This window comes from Tamandua tetradactyla, chromosome 18, assembly GCF_023851605.1.
Source record: "Tamandua tetradactyla isolate mTamTet1 chromosome 18, mTamTet1.pri, whole genome shotgun sequence".
In the NCBI taxonomy this organism is placed as follows: Eukaryota; Metazoa; Chordata; class Mammalia; order Pilosa; family Myrmecophagidae; genus Tamandua; species Tamandua tetradactyla.
Window position 1 is genome coordinate 10,147,058 of NC_135344.1, and position 16,301 is coordinate 10,163,358.

General features: G+C 38.4%; 1 long non-coding RNA gene across 1 annotated transcript in view; it reads left to right on the forward strand.

Moving 5' to 3' along the window:
* Positions 1-14,384: 14,384 nt before the first annotated feature.
* The window catches only part of LOC143662515 (uncharacterized), a 53,478-nt gene continuing 51,561 nt past the window's right edge, over positions 14,385-16,301 (forward strand). Inside the window, exon 1 of the long non-coding RNA XR_013165374.1 lies at positions 14,385-14,617. This is a non-coding gene — a long non-coding RNA (uncharacterized LOC143662515). The remainder of the gene's footprint in view (positions 14,618-16,301) is intronic.

Genomic DNA, 16,301 nt, shown 5'->3' on the forward strand with positions numbered 1-16,301 from the left:
AGGCAAGACTGGGCCCTAATCCAGGAACTGTTTACCTATGCCTGACTAGATCACATGTGATTCTGATGTGATTTTCTCCTTTATGAAAGAGAGTGCCTATTACAGTTTTCACATGCCCATCTCTACGTTGAATTTTGAGGGTCATGGGGAAGATACCTTGTCTGGTCATAGGTTTTCGAGTTGAGATGTATAATACTTGAGGAGCTCGAAGGGGCCTCATCTACACATGGAGCTGTTCAACACATCACAGTCCTAACTTCAAACTGATTCTGTATTGGGGTGAGAAGTGTTGGGCTTTGGGAGGGGCAAGGATATTTTCCCACAAGGGGGGGACTGTAAATAATCTGTGGCCCAATTACAGATAGTGGTAGATGAAAATGTTACAGATATCTTGCTTTCCTTCCTATTGAGAGGTAGGATTGTCTTGCCTTCCCTTGACTCTGGCCTTAACATCTTGTTTGACCAATAGAATATGGCAGAATTGACGCTCGGGGATTTTTAAAGTTAGGTCATAAGAAGATTTGAGTTTCTATTGGGGTCTTTTGGAAGGTTATATCTGGGAGCCCAGAGTCACCATGCAGGAAAGGTCATCTGTTGGCATTCTGGAAAGAGAATCAGCTTGTCCCAGCTTTCCAGGCAGTGCCACTGAAGTGTACAAGATATGATCAAAATCATCCTGGATCTTCCTTACCAGCCCACATGCCAGCTGGATACCCTGAAGGGCCCACGCTGATGCTGTAGGGGACATGGGGGTGGTCGTTTTTTGCATATTGCTCTAACATTGCTCTTGTAAGTTTCTCTAGGAAAGGAAACCAAATGGAATCTTGAAGAAGCTGTTCCCAGATGGAATGAACTTGCTACAAGAAGTACTTAGATCCAAAACACGATACATGCTATGTTTCATTCGATTCCATGCTGGAGCTGAAGCTGTCTTTTCTCCAGCTCCTGCAAGACACAGCTGCGTCTCTTTCTGGGACTTGTCAGTGGATGAAGACAGCTTCTTCACTCAGGTGTGGGGCCGTCACATGTCAGAACTGGTGGGTCAGGGGCCACGCAGGCCCAGGTTCTCTGCCTCAACCTGACTTGGTCTTAGAAACTGTAGAGCTGGGTTTAGGGCTAAGTGCCACTTTGACTTTAACCACGTGGTTCATTTCTGTACATATAGGGGGTGCTTGGTGATTGTGTTTGACTCGGGTTTTCAAAATATTTAGAAAATAACTTTTAACTAAACTGTATTTAATCTATATGTATACATCTTAGTTTTGTTGCTTTTACTTTTGATCAGTTCAAGAAAAACTACTGGAAAGCATCCTTGAAACTTTTATCTAAATCAGTGCCTAAAACTCAGTGGTATATTTTTATTTGTTGACACAAAATATGCAGTGTATTTTTAGAGTAACTTCTCATTCTTGTACAGTACATTCCATTTTTATGTTTTCCCCCTCTTTCCCCTAATAATTTTGTAGTGCTTACTCCTTTAATTAGGATCATTTTTCCTTATTACCATGTATTTAAAATGTGATTATCTAAGAAAAAAAGTCACTTTGACTTTCCCCCCTTAGAGACAAGACTAAGGATGACTAAGCTGCAGTGGGAATCTTCTAACTCCCCCAAATTCATCCAAGAGGTAAAAGGAGTAGAAATAATATCTATAGTATTAAAACAACCAAACAGGTCACCGTCTTCTTCTCTCACCTCTCTCTGGTTTATTCACATAGAAATAGGTGGAGGCCTAAAACATAAGCCAGATCATATCACTGTATTCCTCTCTTGCTTGATGGAGAACCCTGACAGGCCACTGCCAGGTGCCAGGTGATCTGCTCACCTGATTCCAGAGACCCCGTCTGCCTGTGGTTGGGAAACACTCAGGCACCATTTTGCCAGAGAATCTTTGTTCCAGGTGTTGCCCCACCTGCAGCCCTCTTCTCCCAGGGATCATTTGTGGAATTCTTTCACCTCCTTCTAGTTTTTTGTTTAACATCTCCTTCTCCATGAGAACTTTACTAAGCATGTGCTAACCTGCTGTCACACCTGCACTCCCAGTACTACCTGCCCTAGTCTACTTCTTTATTTCCCCCGAAACATTTATCTTATTCCAACATAATACATATTTATTAAGTTTGTTATAAATATTATGTAATATTTATATGTTATGTCCATTTATTTTTTCTGCCTTCCCCTTCCCACTAGAATGTGAGAGCCGCAAGAGCAGTGATTGCTGTTTCATTTATTGATGTAATTTAGATGTACAAGGAAGGCCTTCAACCAACATTGATTTACTGAATGCTCCACACAGGTGTTTGCACTGACATGGACATTTTACACGCTCTCCCAAGTACTGTTTAATATATGAATGCAAAAAGACCTGACTGTGGGCTCTGCAGATGCAGCAGCCATGTTTTTGCTGTTCTGGAATGAGACTAAAGTCCAGGCACAAAGGAAATGTTAAATACACATTTAATAAAGGAGAGAATCAGTTTTTAGCCCCAATTGTTTCACAGGTGAAGAATCAGGTTTTAAAAAGGCTTAAAGACTTCCCAGAACCAATCAGTTAGTAAAGGGAAAGGATAAGAAGTCCAATAGGTATATTTTTTTCATTATATAGGCACATCTTTAGTGTGAAACTGATTTAAAAATTAATCCAAATATTTAAAAATGTGACTAGTGATATAAAATTTTACTAGTTACAGAGCAGGCCTAACACATCGGTGGCAATAAACAGCTAACTTTGATGCTTTCTTTTACCATTAATAACCACTTGATAAAGGAAGGGAAAGTGCTAATATTGTATATGCATCAGCATAGTATCGGGGTCAGGTAATTTGCATAACAATTCTTCAGGTTCCCTAATGAGAGGCCATTTCTTTTGAGTTCTTCTGGAAAAATGCTAACATTTGATCTGCTGTGCATGTGCACTAATAATTCATAATGAAATACTGAAAGCAGTGCCTAACTAATATCATCTTTGGAGCACAAGGTGCCAGGAGCAAAAGAATGCAAATTAAAACCATCATTTCCTCCTTCCTACCGTTCTGTAGCCACAGGAGAAGGCAAATAATGTTACTGCCCTTTGGAGCCCAAGGACATTGTGCCTTTTTTCTTTTATTGGTGACATTCAGGGGTCAGGTCTTCCTTTTAATAACATACTATTCTGTAAGTAATTAATTTTTATTTAAATGCTGAATTTCTTTAAAATTGTAGGTACAATGTATAAGAGTACTGCAATCTAGGTCTTTTGAGGATTTTTGTTAAAAGCTTCAATATTTTGTTAAAGCTAGATTTTACATTATTCATCACTGTTTTGGGGGCAAAAACATACTGGTTTGCCATAATCCTCAATTAATTATTATCCAGAAGAATCAGGTTGACTAAACATGTGAAAAGGGTGAAACAGGGGGCAGATGTTTCACGTCTTACAGGGAATAATGTGGGTCTTCCTGATTATTTTCTTGCAAAGAAAATCACATCTCCTTTATTTTGAAAATAGGCCACTGCAAAAGGAAACTTAACTTATTTGTAGATTTTTTTTTCATCATGAAATTCCCCATAATTTAGGGTTTTTAGACTGTGGAATACAGAAATAAAGACATTCTATGTGGAACATTTTATTATAAACTTTACTTAAGGACTCACAAACAATACATACATATAAGCATCAATATTAACATCTGTGTTATAGGGATGAATTAAAGAGTGGTTCTAGAACTAAGAAAAATGGGACTGTTAAATATTAGGGATGGGGTTTATAACTGGTAAACTTTATCTGTCAATATATAAATTTAAGCTATGCTTAAAGATATTATTTTGAATAAAGAGCATATCGGGTTTTCTTTATGTGTTCACTATTATTGGCTAAACATATTTTGTAGGTTCTCAAATGTTTCAGGTAGCCACATTTCTTAAATTAGTTCTATTACGTCGTTTTGTTGGCAGGCAATAGATTTCAGTAATGCTTACATTATATAAATGCAAAGGGTCCTGGGGGAAACAATCAGATTTAGGGCCTAGGAATTAGTCAAATTTAAAAGTATGAACATAGATTTCTGCTTTAAAATCTATGGATCCCTGCTTTAGAATCCTTACACAGTCATAGCCATTGGAAACTCTTGTACAACTCTGAATACAAAGCCTCATATTTTCGGAAAGTGTCAAAATACAAATCTTACGATGAATTCATCAAAATTGTAAGGATTCATATCTGGTGGAGTCCACTGAAACTTCTTCCTTTGACTTTTATCTGGATCAATTTGGTTCTCATTGCTATGAACAGGGAAAATAATACCTTCTGCATATGAGAGAGACAAACACACACACACATATATACACATACATAATGGGAGTGAGAGAGAGAGATTGATTTGAATTTTACAAAATTCATTTATAGCCTGATTTTTTAAAATCATATTTGAAATGATACATTTTTATAGGTTTTTAATTTATAGATAAAAATAAGGATACTAATCAAAAGGATTCAAATATTGACTTCAACATCTTAAAATCAATGGATAAGGGAAAATAAAGATTGGCACATTAAATTATTTTGTTTTTGTTTTAATTGATGAGTAAACTATACCTAGTTTCTCAAAGGAGAACAAAGTTAAATTCTAAAAGAAATGTCATATACTAAGTATGGTAGAGGAAATACTGGGTGATATAATTGTCAGTTTTAATAGCTTGGTTAAATGTAAATTTATATAGTGTGTTTGTTTGTTAAGCTGCCAGTGTACAATATTCCAGAAATGGAATGTTTTTTTTTTTTTTTTTTTTTACATGGGCCAACACCAGGAATCGAACCTGGGTCTCCAGCATGGCAGGAAGAATTCTGTCACTAAGCCACCATCACATTGCCCCAGAATGGCTTTCAAAAAGGGAATTTAATAAGTGACAAGTTTACACTTCTAAAGCTGGGAAAATGTCCAACATGAGGCACTAACAAGAGGTTACCTTCACTCCAAAAAGGCTGATGCTGCTCAGAACAGCTCTGTCAGCTGAGAAGGCACATGCCCTGTGCCTGCTGATCCTCCCTCCTGGTTCTGCTGCTTCCAGCTTCTGATGCCAGTGGTTTCCTGTCTACCCATCTGTGGGCCTTCGCTCACTTTCTCTGGGACATAACTCTGGATTCTGGCTTGCTCTGCATCTCATGGGGAAGCACATGGCAATGTCTGCTGGCCTTCAAGCATTTCCAAACATCCATATCTCTGCAGGTCTGAAGCAGCCCTTCTCCAAGTGTATCAGCGTCAGCGCGGAACTCTCTCCAATGCGTTTCCTGTTTTAAAGGGCTGCAGTAAACGAATCAAGGGCCATCTGGAATGGGCGGAGTCACATTTTCATCTAATCAAAAGGTCACACCTGCAATCAGACACGCCACCTCTCCTCTGTGGAGATAATCCAATCAAAATGTTCTGCCCTGAGCTGTCGTCAGAATTAAAATAAACAGCTGCCCCCGCAAGATTAGAGGTTTTTCTGAGATACATGATAGATTCAAATTGGCACATGCAGGAATTTCTTTTGTCTATAAACGATGCAAATATGTGGATAGATTCGCGGCTCAGTGCAGGTGCTTCTATGAAGAACTAAATTAATTTATTCCACAGAAATAATCATCCAACTTGAGACAAACAGAATTTAATGTGCCAAGATATCCTTAATATATACTATCAGTTTTCTCAAAGATAATTTGATAGCATCTAAATCTTTAGAGTTAACAATTAAAACCGTTTCTGATAAGAACATGTCTTTCTGATATCCTATCTTGCTAACTAAGGACAGACTTGCACGTTTTGGAAAATAAAATAACCAGGTGGCGTGGTTGACAGAGCATTTTGAGATGTATGTTTTTGAGACAGATGCAGGGACAGCCGGGGAGGGGGTAGGGCCTCTCAGGGGCGGCCTGAGCTGCATCGGGTCTTGCGCAGGCAGGTGATGGAGTCCCCGACGCACCTCTCAGCACAGCCTGGCGGGAAGATTTAGGCCTGGAAACAGGTAAAAGCAGGTGTTAGCCGTAACGGGCCCCAGTCTAGAGCGAGCCCAGCAGTGCTCCGTGCTCATCTGCTGTGGGACACTGCTGCTTCTCCACGCCTGCCACGGGAAGTGGCAGTAAAACGGCTTTGTAAGTAAAGGCACCGACTTGGTGGAATTAATCACTGAATTCTGAAATATATACGTCAAATCTGATAGTTTTATCTTTAGCATTTTTTCAAGGCTGTAAACGCTGAGAACAGTGTTTTGCTGCAATTCTGGCTTTCTATTAATAAATTGACGGCATTAGTTTGAAGGAGGATATTTGTTTCTTTTATCTTTTGTGGACAGGATTGCATGCAACTCATAAAGTGTTTTAAAATCTTTAATATACACATTTAAAGCAAGATATACAATATTTTAAAATACAATAATGTTTTATCTATTGAGATCTTTATCTGGGAAGGCAGGAAAGCAGACCTGCCTTTGTTGATTCTGATGGTTGTGGAAACTTGGATATTTAATTTTGGGCATTAACTAAGGATCTATGTAATATTCACGTTACTCATTCCACAGTCAGCTGCTGCCCAAAATCAAAGGGCATTTAAAAATCAATAAGAGAAGCAATTCTTGCTAGGTTATTTTTCTAGCAAGAAATTTCTTCAGGTGATGGTTAAATTTCTTCAGGCAGTGGTTAAATTTCCTCAGGTGGTAATTTGGAATAAACCGAGATCAATAAATAGTGTAGTGAGCTGGCTGACAGCTATCTGTTTCTCAGGTAAAGGAATTGACTGAACATTTTGTCATGTTTTTCATGCTTTTCATGAGAAAGCTTTGGTACTTCTCTCTGCTTCCACACCCCTCCCCCATTAATTAGGGGTAGATGATTTGTGGGCTGTCACACTTTCATCCATCCACAGTGACTAAGCCAGCGGAAAAAGCTTTAAGCAGTCCTAGCCTTTAGAGAGTCCCACAGCCCACTCCCCATTGAGTGTCTGGGGGCTGTTTGCGTCAAGTGCGAGCAGAGGAGAGCGTGGCAGGTCCCCCTGGGGAGGGACATTCCACAGAAATAGATGCAGGAGGGGGCAAGACTGTGCTTTAAAAGAGGGACAGGACTGTGCTCTAAAAGCTGGTGAACCTTAGAGTGCTTGAGTTACTTAAAATAAGTCTGAAACCAAAATCACTGGCAGTACCTTGGAAAATGTAATTACCCTAATGGAAAGAAATAGATACACAGATCGAGCACTCCACTGTCCCAGAGTTGTACTTTGTTGACCATAACTCCTATCGGAGGTACCAAATCTCACAGCACACAGCTGCAAAACCTGGTGCTATCATATCTCCAGCACCACACCCTGCCTGCCCAGTTATGGGCATCCCATGAGTCTGTGTGTGTGCGTGAGTATGTGTCAGGCAATGCCTTTTGGAGTCAGATAAATCAACTTGCCCCTTCAAATTTCATATTTTGGCTGGGGGTAGGGAGTTTATCTCGTTCTGTTTATTCTGGACTCCTGGAGCCTCTAAGTGCTGAAGGATCCAGGTTTTCTCTCTGCCTGGATTTCCAGTCTGTGGACAATTAGAGAAATATCCAGAGTGGCATAGGGGCTAAAACTGGGAATGATAATTTGCATCCGTCTGAATGACTTGAAGAATCATCACTAATTGGAAGCACTTATTGCCTAAAGCTGTATAGATTGGAGAGCTGTGGCTTTGCTCCCTCTTGAAGTTTCTAAGAGAAAAAGTCCCAAAGAGACCTGCGATTCGGCCTGAATCCACCTAACCTTAGATATCTGGGGCCATTTCATACCTGAAGTTTCTGAACCGGAGGTGGGGGAAAGTGGAGGTGGGGAACCCGTAGTCAGGTTTGTTTCAGGAGACCTGGCCTGAGGGTCTCCTGGCTTATACCATGTTTTATACACTTTCAAGTCTCATGGAACTTGGAGAAGATGAACCATGTTCTGTACTGTCTTTGACATTCTGCTTTTGAATCTCTTTGTATTTTTTTCACTAATTCAGTAATTCCTTTGTCATTTCAATCAAGCATCTGTGAGAATAAATCCATTATATGGGATCTTGGCTCAAGATTGGTATGATGCTTTTCCTGCTTCTGAAGCCACCCAGCAGGTCTGTGAGCTGAACACAAACACAGATGAGGTGACCTTACAGGTAAATTGGCCACAGCGTTTCATAATAGTGCTAATAAAAGGATTACTTTGATATAATAATATTTAAATAAAGCAAGGCTTTCAACATAAGCATTTATTTAACATGATACTTCAAATGATCAGAAATGAAAACTAAAAGAAGTGTGGTTCCTCATGCTATGCCAGGATCTGAGCTGGGTGTGTGCATAAGACCCTTATGAGTTGGCACACTATTCTTCCCATTTGGGGGTGAGGAAACTCACACATCATCCTGTCCTGACCTGCCCACTGCACATGTCCACTAAAGTGGATCTGGGCTCTTTGCAGAATTCTAACCTACTCGTAGCTTATGCTCTTATCTTTCCATTTCCTGCCTCTCAGGAGGGGAACTGCATTCTAAGTGATTTCATATAAAGGGTATCAGATTCTCACTTTGGGAAATGTAAACATTTTGTGAGAAAAGGGTCATTGGGCTGAGGACAATAAGCAAACTTCTGTTTTAAACCTGCTGCACATTTCGGTATCAGAAGAAATTGAATCTGGGGGTACTGCTGATAAGGCATTTTCTTGTGCTCTCCCAGGTTCCTGTATATCCTTGAAATAATTCTTTGTCGCTAAAGATGATCCCTATAGAGCTTTTTTTTCAGACGTAAAAGCATGACAAAAAAAAACCCCACAACAACTATATGACTTTAAAAGAGGCAAATTGCAATTTTAATCAAATAATTACCTGAACGTTATCTGTGATGTTTTAGCCCTCAATTGGTTAAAACAAACAAACAAAACACACGACAATCAAAATGAAAGAAATGTACAGAAACTTGCTTTCATTATCCACCTATACCCTCTTTACGGGGTGAAAAATTGACTTCAGAGCTTCTACGAAGCACTTCTGAAATGGGAGGGGCCCTTCTTATTTATGATGTTTTTGGGAAATGCCCCTGCTACTTTTTTCCCCTTAACTCATGTGAAATCATGAGTTTCTTTAAACAGATTTCTTTGACTGCTTTTTCACAGTGGTGCCTACTTCCTACTTTCCTTCATTCAGAGATCCTTCTTAACATTTCTCCTTTCTTTGACTCTCTTCTCTCTTTAAGTGAGTGCAGGGGAACATGGAAGGGAAAGGAAACCAGGTGGTTAAGAAAGAGCAGAAAAGTTAAATAATAAATTGTTGGAAAAAGTGTTAAAATGAAATGTGATATTTCATATCTCTGATTTCCCTATGTTAGCTTGACTCTCAAGACCTTTGGAATTATTACAAAGGGATTTAAAGACATAGAATGAAAAAGAGAAGAATGAGGTTGTTCCATTTGTGAAATGTGATGTGCGGGTTTTGGGAGTCAGAGTGGGTGAGTGGCTCATCTGAAGCTTTTGGTGTTTTCTCTTTATCTGACAAACTTGTTTCCAGACTTACCTGTAACTTCAAGCTATGACATTAAGCTGTCTTTATCAACAGTCCAGGGTTTCCATAAAATATCCCAAAAGCTCAAGTGCATCGATTAGGAAGTGTCAGGAGACATTTCACACTCAGGGATTCTATGGTATTTCAATTCCATGCTCAAGGTCCACTTTATTTTTGAGTATAGAAAATCCAGCATCTTTAACAGGGCCCGATTAAGAGCTGGCCTAAGGAAATCCTAAGGAAAATAGAGAATAGTAACTTAAGGGGAAGAAAGTTATTTCCCTGGCAGTTTCCATAATTGATCATATTTTATTTAATTTTGGAAAGGATCGCTACAAGGCACAATTTTTGGTGATAGATACACAGTAAAGTGGATTTAATAAAGCTCTAGATAAAATTAATAAAATTTGTTCAGAAGTATTTCTAGATATTGCTAATCATGCTGCAAAATGAAATACAATATTATTGTTTAAATATTCTATATAGACAATAATACTTGGTAAATATGAAGGGTTTTTGACCCTTATTTTACTTTCTTCCAACTTCTCTAAATGGGCTTTTGTGTCTTTTTAATCATTTAAAGCCAGAATTACCGTTTTGAAATATTTGTTATGGAATGTAATACTCTGATACTTGGCATCATTCCCTTCTATATGGTCTACTTAGATCTTCATTCGGTGTGATAGATAAACAATATTCTTACTGTTTTGTAGAAGAAACACTTTTTTCCCCATATGATTACAGGATGTGGGTGTTATTTAAAGGTCTCTACTAGCAAAAGTATGTGGTACATTATTGTTAATATAAACCTTTATTGATTGACGTCTATTTAGCCAAAAAGAAAACAAGTCCAAGTTTTAGTCCTTCTGGTAAACTTAATTATGTTCCCAATTTAGACATGTTTTGAATTTTAGTCTGCATTCCTGAGGGCATGAAACCATTCAAGGAGCGCCGAGGATTTCAGGCAGCCAGCCTGAGAATGGTGCAGGCCATGGGGAGAAAGGCAGCCTTGTCAATACCTGGATTTTGGACCTCTTCTAGCCTCAAAACTGTGAGCCAATAAATTCCTGTTGTACGAGTCAACCGGTTGTGTGGTGTTTGTCACAGCAGCCTGGAAAACTAAGACAGTGCTCAAGTAGCTTCAAATTTTACTGTGTATGCTGAAGCAGATACAGAAAGTACCCATCAGCTAACGTTCCTATGATATAATTTAAAGTAAATAAAATGTGCGAAGTGAGTTGCCCAGTGTTTATACGTAACTCACAGTTATTAATGTTATTAGATAATAGATATAAAAATACGGTGCGCCTTGCATTTATTTGAACTGCATCATCCACTTTCTTAACACAGCTTTTGTGAGATATAATTCACATGCCATAAAACTCACCATTTTCAAGTATAAAATTTGGTTATTTTAGTCATTACCAGTAATTTCAGAATGTTTTCATCCCCCAAAAGAGACTCATATCCATTGACAGTCACGCCCAATTCCCTCCTGCCCCCCAGCTCCTGACAACCTGCATCCTCTTTGTCTCCATGAATTTGCCTATTCTGGAAACTGCATGTCAATGAATTTATACAACAGGGAATTTTCTCTGTTACTTCATTTTGCATAATGCTTTTGTTCATGGTTCATCCATGTTGAAGCGTGTATTAGTATTTCGTTACTTTTTATTACCAAATAATATTACATTGTATAGACAGACATTTTGTTTATCCATTCATCTTTGATGGTCATTTGGTTTATTTCCACCTTTCAGCTATTGCTATAAATATTTGCAAACAAATTTTTGTGTGAGCACATGTCTTCATTTATCTTGGGAATATATCTAGTTGAATCTCTGGGTCTTGAGGTAACCCTGTGTTTAACTTTTTGAGGAACTACCAAACCATTTTCCAAAGCAGCTGCACCATTTTACATTTCCAAAAGCAGTATATGATAGTTGCAATTCCTCCATATCCTCACTGACATTTGTTATTGACAGTCTTTTTGATTATAGCCATCTTAGTGAATGTGAAGTCTTATCTTAATGTGGTTTTGATTCACATTTCCCTAATGACTAATGATAGTCAGCATCTTTTCATGTGCTTACTGGCTGTTTGTATATTTTCCATGGAGGAATGTCTATTGAAATTCTTTGTTCATGTTTTAATTGGGTTATTCATGTTTTTATTGCTGAGTTGAAAGAGTTCTTTATATATTCTAGAGATAAGTTCTTTATGTGACATATGAGCTGCAAATATTTGCTCCTATTTTGTGGGTTGCAGTTCCCATTTCTTAACTGCATCCTTTGATGCACAAAAGGTTTCCATTTTAAGGAAGTATGTCATCCATTTCTGAAGAGAGGTTCTTCTTTCATAAATAACTAATGCCTGGTGTATTAATATTCATAATATAAGAACTTGGAATAAACCATTAGGACTAAAAACATCTGAAAAGGTGTGTATGAAATACTGCTGAGCTGATGCTTGTGGGGAGACCAATGGGGTAACAATTGGGAATAAGAGCACACACTATGCTAAAGAAGATAAAACAAAAATAACAGTCTAGGTGAGACAAATATTACCATAATGACATAAAAGTGTGGAAGTCATTAAATTTTATTTGGTGCACTTTATATGTAAAAAGAGTGCTGTAATAGTAAGAAAATCAGGAAATGCAAACTAATATATACACTATTTTATGCTGTATATACATAATACAAATTATTTAGATGTAAACATTGTCTTCTTTAAAGTAATTTGGTTGCTGAGTGATCCTACGTTTCTTTTGCATGCAAAATTTTCTTGTCCAAAGTTGGAACTGCAAGGAGACATTTTCCTTCCCTTTTGGCTCATATTTTTCGGATGTTGTGATGAACACTTTACTGAGATGATGCCCTTCTTTCCTTATTTGCTTTATATTATTAAGACCATTCACATCAAAAGGAATGGCCATTTTAAAAACATAGGTATATACACATATACTTGGGCTATATTATGTAGTTATAATTATAGTAGATAGATAGCCAAGTAGATGAGAGATATTGAATATATACACATGAAAATAAATATACACACATATACAATTAAAAACATTTTATTAAGTTAGATGAACAGAATATGTTATACTATAAAATATCACTGTGACTGGCCAGTCATTTTAGGTATAATCTACTATCATAGCTTCCCATAGCATCTACACATTTTACTCAAATGTGAAATATCTTATTTTTGTAAATTTCTTAAATACAGGTCAATAACACACATTTTGTGTAAATCTTATGAGGGTCTGGATTATGCTTTCTTATTCAGCAGCATTTGGCAAATTGGGGTAGCGTAAGTAACCATAAATAGTATTTCCTGATTGCCTTGGTGACCTCAAGAGCTGTTCTCTACTCCTGGTTATTGGAGATAATTTCCTAAAATCTGAACAAACAGATGTCCATTGGAGGGATCAAAAGAAACAAGGCTATTTTGAAAAGGAATCTATAAAACTGAGCCAAACAAAGAATCTCTCAGTCTCTTATGTAAGGGGGAAACTCGTTTTAATTTGAGGTTAGCTACACTCCATCTTTCTGTCTCCCCTTTCAGTTCTCAGAAGTTATTTTTATGATTTATAAATCCTTCAAGAAGGTTGCATTTTTCAATTTAAGTCCTGTGTAGGCAGGTTTCTGAAGGATTTGCTGCATTTTTAATATCTTTAATTTTCTTATCCAAAGTTGGAACTGCAAGGAGACATTTTCCTTCCGTTTTGGTTCACATTTTTAGGGTATCGTGATGAACACTTTACTGAGATGATGCCCTCCTTTCCCTTATTTGCTTCATAGTTCATGTCTGACATGTGACCTTGGATGTGACTAGGTGGGTACTGAGGGGTGAGGGCTTGTGCAGATGTTGGTGGCTCAGATAGAGACACGGCTGCACTGAGAAGGCAGACCCCACCTTCAGGCAGAGACAGCAGGCACACGTGTGGACTCTACTCTCATACAGCTGAGCTTTCCTGTTTTGAACTTCTTGATGATCTCAACTCTTTATTTTTCCATGTGGCTCTATGGTTCAATTAAGGTTTGGTGGCCAGTGATACTACAATGTGGGGGAAGTGTCTAATTATATTATATTTGAGAGAAAAACGTATCCCTTTTATCTGAGAAAAAAGGCCTCACAGTCCCTTCTTATATGAAGATGTGTCATTTGTGTCTCTGTGCTCTCTAGATTGCATGTTAGATCCCAGAATGAACAGTAATACAAATGGTGTTAGGGTTTGGCTGTTTTAACAGAAAAACAAACAAACAAAAAGACTAGGCTTTCTCTGGTTTAAATTAGAATCAAAGCTTTTTCTTTTCCTGCTGCTTAGGAACACATAAGCAGAATAGTTTTGGGTAGCAACCTTATTGATTTAAGACACTTATATGGATGCAGGATATTCTCAACTTTGGTCCTATAATCACTAAGTCTGTAAGCTGGTATTTATCCAATTTTCTTCTCATCCTCTATCACAACTTTAATTTTGCTTCTTCTCGTTTATATAGTCTGTGACCCCCTACCTCCTATTAAATTATACCTTATCCTCAGCCTTTCAAAACCCTCTGAGTTCTTTTTCTGAAATGGATATCAAATATTGCATTCCTTAAATATTCTCTCACATGCAAACAAACCTCATCCACTCCCTTTCTCCAAAAAACTTTTTGGCTTTTCTCTCTACCTGGAATGACTTACTCTAATCTTATCAATAAGAATTTCACTCAACTTCTGTAAGGCAGCTTAAGTACATATTCTTTGGAGAAGCATGGCTGTCTTGTTTGCTTGTGGCTAGCCCTGAAGTGTGGGTGCTGGTGTGCCCAGGCAGAGGTGGGGCTGGGATTCTGACCTTTGCTGTCTCAGTGGTTATTCTCAAATGCTTCCAGTGGCACACTGTGCTTAGAGTCTGGCCTCATTTTCCTCAGTTTCCCCCAATGCCTGGGCCCCACCTGCCCCCTCCCTGGCCAACCCCTGCTCTGCTCCCCAGACAGGACTGTCCCTCGGAGCTGTGCCCAGGTGCCTGCCGCTCGTCTTGCTTGGCTCTCATCAGTGTGGGGCTCTGGGCTGAGGAGGACAAGCTGCCTTGGGTTTCCTGACCAAGCCTCCATCTCAGGTAGGCATCGTGTACCTGGTCTCAGGTGTGTGGCGTCCCCAAGACACTCCAGCCTCAGCTCCAGTTCAGTGCTGGGCATAGACTCTACCCCTGCTTTCCTCCCAGTACAGCTTTTTTGTGTTTCTCTCTCCTCCACCATCTCCACTGGGTTTCCAGCTGCAACATAAGGCATCAGCTTTTACGGAGCTGACGTGTCCGTGGCCCCGGGGTGCTTCCCACTCTCAGGGCACCCTACATGCACCCCTAGCAACTTGGGGAAAACAGAGAACTTCTTTCCAGCTCCCTCTCCCTCTCCTTCTCCCAGATTTGGGTTAGCTGTTTGTGCTTAGACCTCAGCACCCTGATAGATCCCAAAAGTTAAGTTTGTAGTTTGACCAATTCTTTCTTGTCTCTGTTTCTGAGCTGAAGTCATATGTAAAGGATGGTATTTTCAATTCGGCAAAATATGCTTTGAGTCCTTTGAATGTTTATAGAAATTTCATTTTACTGATTAATATCCCATTTGTAATATATTATTCATATACCTGCTTAATATCATTTACCTGATTTTAAGACTTAACATTTCAGTTTTCTGAAGGAAGAAACTTTCTATCAAATGTCTTGGCATTTCCCCTAGATCAATTAGCATGTAATACATGCTCAGTAAACATGCACTGGATGAAAGGAATGCAAAACATAAAAAGGCAAAATAAACCAATAACCACAACAAAACCAAATCACATTTGTTACATTTAAGCATGCATACTTCTAGATGATATATTGCCATAAATGCCTTTGAAAACTGGCTATTCTTTTTAGTTTGTGTTGGTATAAAGTAGATATATTTAGAGTAATAAAACAAAGGGTGGGCTAGCATGCAAAAAGTTTAAAATTCTCATAACCAGCAATGCCAAAAATAATGCTTACGAAGTCTTAAAGGAAAATTTTCTAACTGTTGAGCTAAGTCTGTCCCTCCATCTGATATGTGAACAGAGAACCTGTATACCTGATAAATATTTAGGACGTTTGCTAAAGTTTTCTACGAAAGTGTGTATGTGCACACAAGTGAGCACAATGAATTTAAGCGTTTGCATTATTGTGATTTTACAAAGGTTTCAGAGGAGCACCTGACACAGTTCAGACTATTTCTAATGATTTACTTCTCTGGAAAGGCATGGTGATTTACGACCACTGTCAGCTGGAGAGAGTTTCTCTATGCCCATAACACAGTGAATTTGATATCATGCCCAGAAATGCCATCATTGGCAAATGCTTCTCTTCAAACACTAGAACATTATTGTGGAAATTCCCCGCAGAGCTATATTCTAAATTGTCAGAGAAAGTAGAGTGGGAATGACCAAAACAAAGAAAAAAATGTTTTTCTTACCTTTATGATGGCAAGAAGAAAGAATTTGATGGTTGGAAGATGGGTCTAGGAAAATAAAAGGGAGATGACCTTCATTTATAATTTGCATTTTTCTCTCTGTCCTCAGCTGGATTTATTTTGCACATTTGCATTCTGGATTTTCAAAGCCTCTCATTTCCCATTATCAATGCGCAGAGTTCTTGCTAGAACAGGGATTATGATTATTATTAGTTTTTTTTTTTTCAGACCAAATGCAAAAAACCTTGTCCACAAAAAGCTTGAGATCTTAAGTAGAGAGGGCTCATGGTGCAGTTGATGGCTGTTAATTAAAACACTCCT